At 40.0% G+C, this 14,842-nt stretch overlaps 1 protein-coding gene across 2 annotated transcripts in view; it reads left to right on the top strand.

Annotated features, from left to right (window-relative positions):
- Positions 1-14,842, top strand: part of RAB27A (RAB27A, member RAS oncogene family) — a 29,082-nt gene continuing 14,240 nt past the window's right edge. Inside the window, exons 1-2 of one of the 2 annotated variants that reach the window (XM_041469249.1) lie at positions 82-179; positions 10,542-10,659. The gene's annotated coding sequence lies outside the window, so the exon portion shown is untranslated. Of the gene's footprint in view, positions 180-10,541; positions 10,660-14,842 lie in introns of both variants that reach the window. The other variant, XM_041469250.1, reaches the window with a different exon arrangement.

Genomic DNA, 14,842 nt, shown 5'->3' with positions numbered 1-14,842 from the left:
GCTCAGCCCGCCCAGGTGGCCGCGGCGGGGCCGGGACACGCCGGGGCGGTGCCGCCCGGCCCGCCCCCACCTCGGGCTGTACGGGAAGTGATGTTGCCTTGACGGAAAAGACACGGTCGGAGCTCAAAAAAAGGCAGGTGCTGCGTGACGCGGCTGCGGGAGTCCCGGCGGCCGAGCAGGTAGGGCGGCAGGGGAGGTAGCGAGCAGGGGAAGCTCGGCTCGGCCGGGCTGGCAGAGGGCTTGGTCAGAGCCCCGGGACGGTGTTTCGGGCGGGGAACTCCGGGTGCCGGCGCCCCGCGGCTCCGGAACAGCGAGCCGGGCTTTGACAAAGGGGCCTCGCTCGGGAGATGAGAGCGAGCCCTCCGTAGCCTCGGCCTTTGGGCCGCCCCTCAGGTGCTTCCCCTCACGGCTGCTGCCGGCAGCCTCCCCGCGCTGCTGCTGCAGGAGCTGCGAGCTCCCGCCGCTTTAGACCTGCGTTTCTTTTACAGAGGAGAACTGGACTGCATGTCAGGTTTAAATTTTTCAAAAGGCTTTAAGAATGGTCGGTCGTTGTGAGAGCACTATAATAATGTTACATCTGCCTAGCCGGGACTCAGATCTGGTATGTGACTATCAACAGACCTGTTGCTCCTTTCTGAGCATTGCATGTTTGTCTGAGGGAGGCTTCGTGCTGAGAAGGCCCTTCAGCCTGACCTGTAATGCTTGGGCTGAATTTACACTTTGATGATCTTGGGTCTAAAGAAAGCTAAGTCCATTAGAAACACCTATTGATTTTCCTAACTCTGCAAGTAACTAGAGTATATTAATATACAAGTGGTATTTTTGATGGTGCTAGCAAAGTATAAAGGACATGCTTAGAACTGCTGAAACCATTCAATTTTTCTCTCTTAGATGTGTATCAGGAATATTTTGAGCTTCCTGACTGTATGACTCTTCTAACACTTCCCTCATAGATGGTGCTTAGGAGGTTTTCATCATGGTAACACATACATGTTTGGGGTTAGTTCTGCGAGGTGATGTGTTGCCACACTTACAGGTTTTTCTTTGAAACTCTACAAAATCTATATTGCCCTTTCTTGGAAACTTAATCTGACACAGACATCTGCACTCAGCCCTTTCTTGTCACAGGCTTTTACTAATTTTGTGAGAGTTCCAAGTGTTTTCCAGCCAGGGAAAAGCATTTACTGCAATATGCATTTCAAATGTTGATAGGTAAATGTAGGAATGGTATTTGTAATGCTAAATGAATGTCTCAAAAGCATGGTTAAAAAGAACAGCATGTTCCTGTGTTTCTCGTTCAGGGTTCTGATTTTACATCTACTTAATCTCTTGCACAAAGGAGTTTTGGAGAGAGGGTGTGCTACAAATTATACTGGTTTATTTTCACAGTTAACAAAACTTCTCATGAGCAACCAGATGTCTAAAACCAGAGTGTAAGTTTATCACTATCATTAAACACAGGAACACATTATCACTTGATTACACATTTCCTTTTCTTTCAAAGAGAAGATAGGGTGAGATAAAAGAATTCTTAAGCAGCATTTGACATTTACAGAAACAAGTATTATGTGCAGTAAGGCCTGTGTGCCTTTGAATTCTTGGTTGTGCTGTTCCTGCCAGGTATCTGCCATGCTGGTAAATGACCAGTGATAGGTCTGTCAGTTTCCAGCATAACCCTGCACTTGCAGATCAACAACATTTCTGGGATCAGTCAGTCACAGTCAACAGAGGTGGTAAGAATTTAATTTAATCTGAAGAAACAGGCAAAATTGGTACTAGAGGTGGAATATATAGAATGAGAACTCCTTTTCCCCTGTTGATGTCTCAGCAAATAATTAAGTTGCCTTTATAAATAATTAATCATCAAATATTTCCATCTGTATTAAATCTGCATTATTGTACTCTGCACATGTGGTTGGTCCTGCAGAAGGTTACTTAGATACTTATAGGTGAACTTTTCCTGGGCTGGGCATGCACAGTGCTCTGGAACTTGCTTTTGTAGATACCACTCAGTGCTGCAGATACAATCTTTGAGTTTACAGCACTGGCTTTAAACATGCCTAAAAAAGTTGTTTAAGTACAGCATAGATAGATAAATTCTAACCTAAAAGGCAGCTTTTGTAACAGAAACACTTTTTTTTTTTTTTTTCTGTTTATACAGTTATATTCCCAATCAGTCTTTCTCTGGATGTAGCATCTGGTTATGAGGTTCCTTTTCCTCATTTCTTTTTTTCTCTCCTTAGTGAGAACTGCATCCCTGTCAGGAGGCAGGACTAACTTGAACCATGTTAAATCAGCTGAGATCACTTAATGATTTAATGACACTTTTATCTCCAGTGGAGCTTTGTGAATAAGTCCTAGCCCTGCCTTTCTTTTCTGAAACACCCTTACATTGTTGTATTTTCATACATAAATCAGCAGAATTTACTTTTGATTTATAGTAATAAGTAGTCTCAGTGCCTGTGATTTATTTTCCAATCTAATAAGCCTTATGACGTAGATTAAAATATGACCTATAACCAGCATACTTTTTTTCCTGTGGTGTTGGTGTGGCTTCAAAGGGCTGGGGATGCTTTGGGGGGTGTGTGACAGTTTTGCATATCCTGGGTGGTGGAATTCTTCTCACATACTGGTGCATTTCAGTGCTTTGGAGCTGACCTAACAAGTTCTTCAATATTTTAGACTACAGGAGGAAAAAAAAAAACCCCAGGCAAATGTCCTTGCTTCTATAGCTCCGAGGATAATATCAAAGTATAAACCAGTGCAGTGATATTTTCCTGAGTCTGCAAACCCATTTCCCATAGGTGTTTTCTTTCTCTATGTCTGATACTTTTACTGATGAGAAATGGGTAAGAATCAAGCATGTCAGAAAAAGGCACTTCTGGAAGACAACGTGAAGTCTGGTAGTAAGGTAGCAAAGGGGCAGGAAGCAGCAGTGAAGATACAAACTCAGCTGGAGTACAGCTTTTCTAGAAATCTGTGATTTGCAATGGAGAAAAGCAGTTGGTTAATATGTAATCAGTGTTTTAAAATTAAAAGCCAAGTTTGTGGGCACTTGCAAAAGTATTTTGAAAATAACTAACTTCTGCAGTAATTCTTTGTGTCAGTGTGATATGTGAATGAAAGGACTGTAAGGAGTACACCTTGCTGAAATATTTTATGTGCAAATAAAACACTGGATGGGTATAAGGACACTGCTACACAAATCAAGTAGCTGAGTCCAAATTTGGAGATTGTGACTGCAGTTTTGCAGCTGTGTACTGCTATTGGTTTAAGAGGTGATAAAAGGATAAAGGAATAAAGAGGAAAGTAGATAAAAACTGACTCTTCAGTAATACTTTCAGGTGAGGAGAGCTCCATGTGTAGAGGCAATGCCTTTTATTAGAGCAGTTTATTTAGTTGGAAACGATAGGCTTTCAGGTATGTAAGCTCCTTTCAGGTTTGAATTGGAAACAGCAGAATGTATATCAAAATTGAAAACAGATGCACAATTTTTATAATACTTTTGTTATGCTTATGCCATTAGAAGGTGATGAAGGTTCTCTGGAGAAGTGCTGTTGTCCAAAGTCAGCCCAGTCTCACTCTTAAGGCCTGGCTCATTATTTTCATAACTGTGATATTTCATTTGGTTCCCTTATCCCCCTAAGACTGTAAGGAAAATGGTTGCTCTGTGAACTGAAAGGAAGAAAACAATTCATTCCAGTAACATCCTTGGGGAAAGGGAATATTTGAACTAGACTGAAGGCTGCTAGTTGTGATAAGGACTAATAAAGCATGTATGGTGGGTAGGGGGGGAAAGAAAACTTCATTCATTTTTATGAATAAAAATGCAAGTTTTCTGTTTTTCTCCTATGTCTCCACCAGTCTTGCTAGTATAGTATTTTATATTGGTAGTTGCTGAGGGAAATGACCTTCTCCAGGAGATCTCTGCTGATAATTGTGTGACTGTCATGGAGTGTGGTGCATTTTGAGAATTTCAGGGTGTCACTCAAGGCTCACAGTTGTGGGACTGCTTGTGCTGTGAAATGGTTTTATGCAAGGTTTGCATGAGACGATTTGCTGCTACAGTTCTTGCCAGTGGCTGGTGCTTTCATGTTTGCTTGGAAACCTAGATAACATTCAGAATGCAGATTATAGCAAAAAAAACCTGGATAATTGGGGTCTTTTTATGGTGGCTTGTTTTTTTTTTTTTTCATTTCCAAAGGCTAATCATAATTCTTCCTCCCCCACGCCCGCTTGTTTTGTTTTAACCAAACTTTATGCATGACTGAATGTGACCCAAAATACAGGTATCAGGGCAGTTCTAGCCCTGCTGGTATTATCCATTTCCAACAGATTTTCTCATGCAGCACTTTCAGATCCTGTGCACGTAACTGCACATGCTCCACCGACTCTCTCCTCTAACACTGATTCAGCTTGACAGGTCTTTTCTGTCAGGGCATGAACTGTCTGACTAATACTTAATTTTTCCATATTTTTTCTTGGAATGGTGTCAGAATAGACATCTCTGTACAGAGATGGTGTTAACCAAGTTTGAAGATAGTACTGTCTGATTTGTGTTTCTTCTGAATTTCATAGCAAAATTCTCATAATTTTAGATTGGATAAATATAAATTGGAGTTATTAAATTAGAGTTGTTAAAGTAGTAGTTTCTAAAATGTTCTTTACCTATGAAATGGAAGAGGTGAATATAAATCTTCATTTGATCGTTTTCTAGAATTGTCAGTTTGGATATAGCCCACAGGGCTGGAGATCCTGCTGCGTGTCAAGAGGAGCTGCAGAGCAGGCTGTGTTAGGCCTGTGAAAAGAGCATGCTGCAAAAGTGGAATTGTGCTTTTTAGTAGGTTTTGAAACAGAAGACAACTCCTCCTCTCCCAAATCTGAACTGCTGATATGGCGAAATCCCACTGGTTTTATTTAATTCACTTTTTAATAATAGATTAAATTTAATTTGCTTTTAAAATACATAATGTCTTTTAAATCCAACTTGAAAGTAAATGTAAAATTGAATGACTGTCACAGTATGTGCTGCAGCAGGTACAACCTGGGCAGCTGGTGGGTTTCCCTTGCAGACCTGGAAACTCTTAACTGCCAGCTTCCAGGGGGGGCACACATCCCACTCTTCCCTTTACCCAGGCTTCCATTTTCTTGCCATTTTTTCACACAGTGCTCAGGAAGTTCAGATCTTTGTGGCTTCTTCCCCTCTATAAAGGAGCATTAAAGCTGATCAGCAGATTCAAATGTTGGGGGAGAAGGCAGAAATAATAGAAATAGAATGTCTCTGCCCCTCTCTAATGAGCTTTGTTTCCTTAGGAAACCAGGCTAAGAGGCATATCCTCATTTCAGCTTTGTTTTTTGCATTGCAAATTTGGAGCTTTGTTCCAAGAAGTCCTTATTGCATTCATAATCTGGAGTGTGGTGTGTTGAGCCTTAGGGAATTTTTCTTCAGCCTAGCATCCTGTGGGAGCATGAAGAATGGAAGCAGTAACGTTTTTAGTAATTGGGAGTCACACAGGGAGTGGAATGGGGCCAATGGAACTGAAAGACCTACTTTGGTAATGTACTGCAGAATCACCACCTTTGCAAGCCCACCCATTCCTCCTGCACACCCTGAAGGAAGGCAGATCAACCAGTCAGGTTAGTTAACCTGAGGAGTCACTGAATAAATGGGAATATGAAGGAGCTTTCATGTTAATAGTGTTCATGCTTTAAGAAATGGTAGAAAAAAATAGGCATCACAGGCATTTAATTTGGTTTCATGTGCTTTATTGCATGGAAGATCAAACAATACACTGCAGAAGCAATACTTTGCTGTAGCTCAGAAGCAGCAGACTTCTCTGTCTGCCACACAGTTCACATAATTAACCTTTCCATTTTTCCTCCTGAGAGCAGAGTTAAAGTGCAAAAGGCACTGTTGACAACTTACGAGGAGAATGATGAACCACTTGCCCTATTAAGTAGGTTCAGAAAAGATGTGAACAGGATCTTCTTGTGCTGGAATGAAAACCCAGCTCTGCTGAGATTGGTTTTCAAATAACATGTTGGATCAGGTAGTGCCAAGAATAAACACATACCCATTAAGCTGAAGTGTGGATAGAAATATGACAGAAACTTTCAAAGCTGCATTAATATAGGATTGTAAAACACTGAAAATCTTTTCTTTGGTAGCTGTAGTGCACACGTTCCTTTCAATGGGTACAGCAGCTTCCTGTAAAGATACTATGTTTTTTAATTTAAAAAGTTCACTTAGTCATCAACCCTTTAAAGTAGATAAAGATCATTGATCTAAAATGAGATTTGTAGCTCTTCAGGCTGAAGATAGAGACATCAGATTATTGGTGTGCTTTTACAGCTTCTCACCCAATGCAGGGCCACTGGTGTCTCATGCAGTGCTGCTCTAGGTGCCCTCTTCATGCAGTCAGGCCTGCACATCGCAGGTCTTACAAAATGTGAACCAACACAGTCCCACAGAAGAACTGTAGCACGTCAAATAATTCATCCATCTTTAGGTTAAATGTTCTTTTGAGTACAGATTATGGAATTTGAGTAGTGTGAATGTTGCCAACATACTATTTTCTGCATACAAAATGATCACATTTGCTCATTTCACTCAAAACAAATACTCATGTTTATTCATACACATTTTATTGCTATTTTAAATAAGCCTGTTTTGACCATTTCTTGGTGTTGTACCATCTTATACAAGGACATGTACAACAGTATTTTTAATACTATTTTCTTTCTGAGATTTCAGAACTGTAATAAGAGAGAGAGAACCTGGTTCAAATATTAAAGGGTTCTTTCCTTCCCCTTTTGATTCAGGTCTGGAATAGGCATCTCCACTTGGCTTTGCCTTGGGACAGACTGCATAATAGAAAGTGTTGTGGAGGCAGAAGCCTGCAGTTTTGACAGAATTGACAGATCAATTAGAATTGCTTGTTTGGGATAATCTTACTAATCTTTTCTGAGGTTAAGTATAACCATATATAAATCTTATTTGGGAAGCAGTCTTTTGATGTTTTTTTTCTGATGACAGAGTTTGGTCTAAAGTTTTTTGAAGTGCTGATGTTGAGTGCTGCTGCAAAGGATTCCTGTCTTTAGGCAGTATGATGTTCTATGAAAGCAAAATTGATGCTTTTAATTTTTTGATTATTTTACTGTTAGCTTTTTATTGTTAAAGAGACTCTGGTAATTCTTGGAAGTTAGTTATCTGGAGACTCTCTTGGAGGGGAATATTTTTAATAACCTCCTTTCTGTGTTAAAATGTTACAGATCTTAAACATGCCAATCCTTTATCACATGCAATGCTAAAAGAAAGCTCTGTCACCATTACTAGAAATTGCCTAGATTGGCTTACAGTTGAAAGAACTTAATGAAAGTTTTACTTTACTCTATAATATTACTAAATATTTAGCAGTTGTGCCTTTGGGTAGCAGGAAGACCTGCCTGACCTACTTTTATTTTAATCACTGAAGGGATATTTCATTATTTGGTCCTGGCAAAGTTCAGCTAACAGTTCTGGTGTGAAAGCTGATTTTGTGAGTGTGGGTTGCCTTTTTTTTTTTTTTTTTTTTTTTCTTTTTCTTTTGTTTTCTGCAGGGATATTGGTGAGAGGAAAGCAAAAGAAAAAAGTCCTTTATATGGAATTTATCTCCTCCTTTCAGGTCCTTTTAGTTCTGTCCTGAGTTACTGGCTTGTTACTGTATAGCAGGGGCAGATGACACTGATGTTAGGCACAATTCTTGGCTTTGGAAACGGATGTGTTCTGTAGCATTATCTGAAATGGACTGTTACTAGAGCCAGTTCTCCTATTCCTGTCTCCAGTGGCAGTTGTCTTTATTTCTGCAGGCAGGTAACAATCCAGCATTTTTCTTATAGAAGAAACATCTACTACAGGACAGTTTGGACACCTGCAACTTTTCTCAAGGGTATGGAGTGTGTGAAGGCAAATATTCTGATGCTTACCCTGAAGAATGCTCCACACTGTTCACTGTGTTTAACTCCTCAAATTTCCTCCTAAATTCCTAGGCCTGTAAAGCATAGAAAAGTTTTACAAGAAAACCATAAATTCCATGCATTCAGATCATCTTGTTCATACAACTTGTAAAAACATTGTGAATATTGAATAACAGAGTGGATGGGTATTCCTTTGTAGAGCTGGAGCTTCAAACCTACATTTCACAGTTTCAGTAATTTTGATCCCCTACATAAATCAAGAAATTGTCCAAGCTCTTACAACCCCCTAGGATTGGGGTAGCAGTGGGAGGAAGGCTCACCTTGGGCTGCCTGCAGTGGTTCCTGTTCCAGCTGTTGCTGCTTGGCTTCTGTTTGCTTCCTGCCACCACAGCAGGGCTGCCTCAGCTGCCTCTGCAGCACTTGCTGAGAGGCTGCAGACGTGTTTGCTTAAAAATAGAGAATATAAATAACCAAACATTGATGTCCTCCCAGTTTATAACTCTCCACTTTGAAATCAACATAAATTCACCCTCAAAAAGAAAGCTGTATTTCAGCTGTACCTTTCTGGCAAACCCTTGCCTGGTAGGGAGAAAGGAAGAATTAGATGGTGTTCCTCACACCAAGTTGGTGAGAGACAAGTTGAGCAGCCTCATTTCATCCTGAAATAAAACTCTGAAGTCTGGGGATTATTTATTAACTGTTTTCCCATTAAAGATGGCAAACATCTGACTGTATGGAAGAGTTTGAACTCTATTTACATTGAGAGAGATTGAGGTTGAGGCTTCCAGACAGTTTGTGCTTACACACAAAAAAAAGTGTTTGTAGTCACCCCACAGGGCTGTTTGCAACATGGCAGAATTGCTACTTTGTCTGTCAACACTTCTTATCCTGTTCCTCCTTCTGCACTCTGGAGCAGTTACCAGACATTCTAGTGTGCTTGTGGTCTGAATATTTCTTCACAGTTAAGCAAATGTGCTGGTATTGATCAGGGAAACAAGCAGTTAAAGACTAAAAATATGCATGTTGCTGAAAATTGAACACAATTCTGTTTTTTAATCACATGTGGGAGCAAAAAATGGGCTTTTATATTCCTCTGAAACTGGTGAAATTGCAGAAGATTGAATTGAGCCAAGAATTGGTAGAGTTTTAAAAATTACCACCTATAACTAAATGTCAAAGAAATGGATTTTAGTTAGCGCTGGAAAAATACTAAGGCAGGGCACAAAAAAGTGTTCCAGCTCTGTATAATAGAACTTAGATGTTCACCAGGGCAAGGAAAATAAAAATTGCCTTGATTCACATGAAAAGAGGCAAGATAGTTGAGCACTGAAACAAGTGAGAGTTATGAAGCTTGTGGAATTGTCTTTGTTACTGGTAGATGAATCCATATGTTAAATATTTGTAGCAGCCTGTCTGCAGCACTTCTTAAATTATAAGATTGGAGACTAGCCTGAGACACCACCTTAATTTCCTTTCTTTGCTGCTCTTGAAGCAGCTTGAGGAAAGAAACTGAGACAAGAAAGGATTGTGCAAGGACACTTGTCTGCAAAAGCTCATATCAGCTAAATCGTACACGGTGAGTGCAAAAGTTGCTTTGTCCACAGCTTTCAGTGCTCTCCTGTGAGCATCTCTAATATCAGGGTGTCTGAGAGGGGACGAGGCCTCGTAGGGCTGCAGGGGCTGTGAAGGTCCTGTCTCATCCCTTGGGCACAGTGCAGGGCCCTCCATCCAGTGCGTGTCTCGGTGCAGACACTGGTGTTGAAATTGGGGCAGACCTGTGGGTTCTGCCTCTTGGGGGCCTGTGTTAACAGGCCCTTGTGAACTGACTCATTGAAGAGCTGGTTTACATGTTAAAGCAGTAGCTTTGTTTCCTTGAAGTTATCTAAATGTTTAAAATGTCTGCATGTGTCTCTTAGGACTGTGCAGGGACAGAAGTCTGTAGGTTTGGCGTCTGTGTTTCAGGAACTTTTTGGCAGCATCCTCACTCTGATCTCTTCTTGGAGCTTGTTGCCATCAGAAGTGGTTCAGCAGAAAGGACTGGGCACAGATGCCTACAAAGCCCTATGGTACAGCTGCCACTGTCCTCCCAAATCCTGCTCACATGGTCTCTCTCTGGTGTCTTTGCCAGTTTTGCAATCAGCAACTTTTTCTGCTGTCTGTAAAGGTGGGAAATAAAACTCACCTTTGTTTGGGGAACTTTGGTGCTTGCCATATTTCAAGATAGTAGACTACTGTGTTTGCTGTATTTTATTTTTTTTTTGTATACTTAGAAAAAGTTGTGCTCACACATTGCAACTTCCTCTCCCTAAGACAAGCAGGAGGGCTCCTTGGTTTATTAAGGTTTAGGCTCAAGGTTTATTACCTGGTTTAGGGAGATCTAGTTAGCTATTTTGCTCACTTTTAAAAGGGGGAAAAGAGATCACTTGATCGGTCAGCAAGACCACATGACAAGCAGCTGAATGTAATTAGGTGGGGAGGGTGGTTATGTGGGGCTGGCAGTTTCCCATGCCCTGTGAATGTTAGAGCTCTTAGTCTGAACTACACTATTTTGGTTTTATTTCTTTCTCTGCTGATGCTTCCTGTAGATGAGAAATGGCTCTTTTTGCATGACTATGGTATTCAAGAGATCTGACCTGTGTCAGGAAACTTGTCACTGAAGCACATTTGGAAAACTACAGATCCATTCACAGCTGTTAAACATAGGTATGTAAACACTTTCCCTTTTCTGTTTATTTTCAGAAGATTTATTACATTGTTTTCCTTGGGCTGACTGTGACAGCTGTTCTTCTGTTCAGAGTTTTGAAACACTGTTGCTGCACTTTAACAAGCTGCCTGGAATACTCTGATTTTGAGAGTTCAGCATTGCTGCTGCATCCTCCTGTTCTAGAGGGAAAAGTAAAGCTGGGGAGTACACTTGGTTTATGTAACACAGGCTTTGGGGTTAAATGACAAAACTGCAGCTCTTTTGTATGTATTTAGTCATTGCTTTTCATAAATAAATCAGTCAGACTTAAATGCAAACCAGGGTAAGTTTATTAACAAAATAAATAAAATGACTGCAGTGCGCAATGTCTGGATCCAGGAGCCATAAAATGCCTGTTCTGATCTCAAGTCATCAGCCTATGTTGTCTTGTGTGGCAAACTTGTCAAAACTTGTTCTGCAGGTAAAATACAATTCGACCCCTGATAGTAAAGTATGCTGCGCAAATAACATTTAAAATACTGAACAAAGTAACTCAGTATTTTTAAATGTTGCAGTGCTTGAACTTTTTCCCCCTCTGTTTCTTCCTGTGTTCCTATTAGCATTTAAAGATAAATTATACTGAATAAAAGAGTCCTTTAGAATGGCAGGGGTTTTAACTGCATTGTGCACCAATGTTTGTTAGCATGTTTGCTAAAGGGGTGATAAAAGGCATGAACATGGTGTGTTGCACAGGCTGTTATTTTTAACTGAAAAAAAAAATTGAATAGCAAGGAACCATGAGAGCTCATCTCGTTCACATTTATTGTTCAATCATATAGTAATGACTTGAATCTTAATTACCATAAAAGCAATAGGAAGATGGGCTGTTATTACTGCATTTTGTATCTCCTTTGGAAGAAACTCAGAATATATGTACCCATCTGACTAAGTCATGCCATGTCACAATAAGCATGATTTTGTAATCAAGCATCCTTTCTAGCCATGTGTTTACCAGCATTTTTCTATTCATGAACCAATACTCCAGTTTTTGAGACTGCAAATAAGCAAGGAGGAGTTGTTCAGAGAACAAAAAACAGTATTATTCTCCACTTCTGTGGAGGTCACAAGGCTTTCCCAGGGTTTTATTTGATGTCTAGCATAGAATGTCTTAGATGACTTTTCTCCAGATCATCACCAGCTGACTTATGTTTATGACAGAGAAGTGAGAAATTAATAAATGCAGTTTAATAAATATATTTTCTTACTGTTTCCTTATAGACATCCCCAGTGTATGAAAAGTTTATATAAAATATAAACTTTTGGGAGAAAGGGAAAAAGGATTTTGTAAACATTGATGCTTGGCTGACTGTTTTTGTTTTTCCTGTGCTGTGTGGATGGGTTGGTTGCTGCAGCTGCTTCACTGTAATTTACTGTTATATAATACTTTAATTTATTGCATTACATGTGCATTTTGAATGTGTTACAGAAACTATTTCTAGCACATTTTAATGTAGTGATTTCTAATAGCCTAAGTTATTTGAGGATTCAATTTTGATAATGTTGGAATTCTTTTGTACGCTGCAAAGCAATATGCTAGCATTTGGTGCTGCCACTCTTTCCCTCACCACAGTCTTGCTGGATTTCAGTATATCTGCATGTTTCCAACATGTCTTTTGTTTATAACACTATCTTAAACAAAACAGCCTTAGTAATTAAGCCTAGTAAAGACAAACTGGGCATCTAATTCAGCTGGGCTTCTTTAAGCATGTCACTAAAAATGGCAGTAAAGAGAATTTTTTTTTTAAGAAAAAAAGTAGGCAAAAGACCAACAAAAATTTTGAAACTATAGAAAACTTAGAATGACCTAAAAAATCTTAAAACGAGTTAATGGAAAAAGATCTGGAAGTATCCTGGTAGAAGGAGAGAAATGAGCTCTAGACAGTGGGAAGGAGAAAAAGGAGTAACTTTTATTTGGTCTAAAATGTTTTACTTCATAACTAAGAAACAGTGTAGTTCCTGCTTCTGAATTTGTTTAAACACTGTGTCATAGGGATAAAATTTCTTTTTAAAAAATCTGTTTTGATACATTGTGATGTTTATACTGTTGGTACAAACAGAAGAACTGGGATCTTGGTGAGACAATTCTCTGGGAGTGAGCGGGTCAGTTAGCACAGCTCCACTATAGGCATGGTAGCTGTACTGATTAGTGCTGAGATTTTAGTTTTTCACATACTTAATTTATTTTTACTGGAATCTCATTACTAGATTCTTAATTTCTTCTATAGTAAATCACATGCACTGATTTAAAATCAAACCAAATGCTGCAAGCCAAAGCCAGTCTTTTAGCAGAAGATGAAACACCAGCACTTATTTTAATGAGACTTTTCATACAGAAACTCTTGTGGGACAGTACCATGACATAGTCCCATTTTCTTGTGACTTGGGCTCAGAAGGGCATAGCTGAATAGATTCTTTCCTATTACTTACTCTTTTTATTCCATTCTTCGTTTCAGAGGTTTGATGCCTTTCTTATGGTATAGAATTGTTCTATGAAGTTGGTTTGGCAGTTTGTGTGAGATTTTTGAGTTCCTCACAAGCACACAACATTTCTGTTTGGTGTCTCACCAAGCCAGCACAGTCTGTATGCACTGTGGTGTGGTGTGATAACTGCATACACCTTTCCCTGACACAGTTTTTGACAGGTAACTTGCACTGCTTGGATCAATTAGAGCATTTTATTTTCATAGAAAAGCTTTGTATATTTTTTCTGGGACGTGGGTTATAGAGGTGCTTGTTCTGTAAGCTCACTGCTGCCTAAGCCATTTATTAGCTATAAACAGAGCCATTCTGAATTTTAATTGAAGACTTTGACAGGTAGAGGTGGGGAATTGCCTGTTACTGTAGGTTAGTTCAAATGAAACTTGAGGATGCTTTGTGTGCATGAAATGTTATGAAAGAATTCTTTAGGAAGGCACCTACAGCATGAAAAGCTGGCAACAGCTGCCAGGTTTCAGGTGGGGTTTTACTCTACAGCCATCTCGGGCCCCTCCTTCCATCTGGAAATAACCAAAAGGAAAGGTGTGGGCAAACTGTGGCATCAGACTTGTGCTGCTTTTTGCTTTCCTTGCTCATATATTCCTATATAACACCAATTAGTGTAAGAAATTCTGGTTTGCTGTGCTGTTTATCTCAGGAGTCTTTGCTGTGTATCAGGATTTAACTATAATTCATGCTGTATTATGGGATTCTGATCTGAGCAGTGAGATAAATATTGTTGGCAACTCAGGTTGAAAAACAGCAGGCTTTCTGAATGGAAGCTTTGTGTTGAGCAGATCAGGCTGCTTAATCAGTGCTTCTTTTGAATTATGCCTTCCCTGAGGCTCTAGAAAGCTGTGCTAGGACAGGAATTGAAGCCAGCATTTTGCCAAAGCACTGTCTGAGTAGTTTGGCAGACAGCAGGGCCTCAGTAGAAGGCTTGGGCAGTGGTAATTTGTGCTGCAGTTCCAGAGCTGTTCAAGGGAGGATAGGGTGGAAGTAGGGGCTTGGCTTTCAATTCTTGAAAGAAAAGCCCACTCAAACACTGTAGTTGTAACTTTACTTTACTTTGAGTGATACTTTTGAGCCACAAGCATGCTCCAAAGTGGCTGTGTCTTGCTGTCACACGAAGATTTCTGCTTTGCTGTTGCACATTAGTGACTTTGTGAAGGGAACAGATTGTGGCCTATCGAATACAGCCTATTTCAGGCAGAAATGGTGTTTTATTATGTAATAGGCATGTTAAGTTATGGCCAGAGTATTCTCAGCAAGTTATTTCTAACCTTTTCATAGCATTTATGAAACATGGAAGCACCACATACACTATCTCCAAACATGTTTACTGAAAAAGTCCTGCTCACTACTGGCTGAAAAGTCTCTCTCTCAGACTGTAGCTATTACAGACTCTGAAATTAAAGGCTCGGTTTCTTTTTGAGACCTCTTAGGAGCAGATTATTCACAGCTGCCACCAACCTGTCAAACTCTTTGAAGTGTCTTGCTGCCAGCCTGCACTGCTCTGACTGGCTCCCCATGGCAGCATGACCTCAGGTAGGTCCAGTGAGCTCTGCACCTGCAAGGAGGCTTCTGTCAAGATTTTCTGATTTTCAAAAGATTGGGAGAAGTGAATGCTAGCTGTGAGCCTCAGTTTTATCAATCTAGATCTATCCT

The sequence above is a fragment of the Pyrgilauda ruficollis genome, unplaced genomic scaffold, assembly GCF_017590135.1.
Source record: "Pyrgilauda ruficollis isolate IOZ18807 unplaced genomic scaffold, ASM1759013v1 scaffold23, whole genome shotgun sequence".
NCBI lineage: Eukaryota > Metazoa > Chordata > Aves > Passeriformes > Passeridae > Pyrgilauda > Pyrgilauda ruficollis.
The sequence above is the reverse complement of the archived record's forward strand: the minus strand, read 5'-3'. Positions and strand labels throughout refer to the sequence as shown.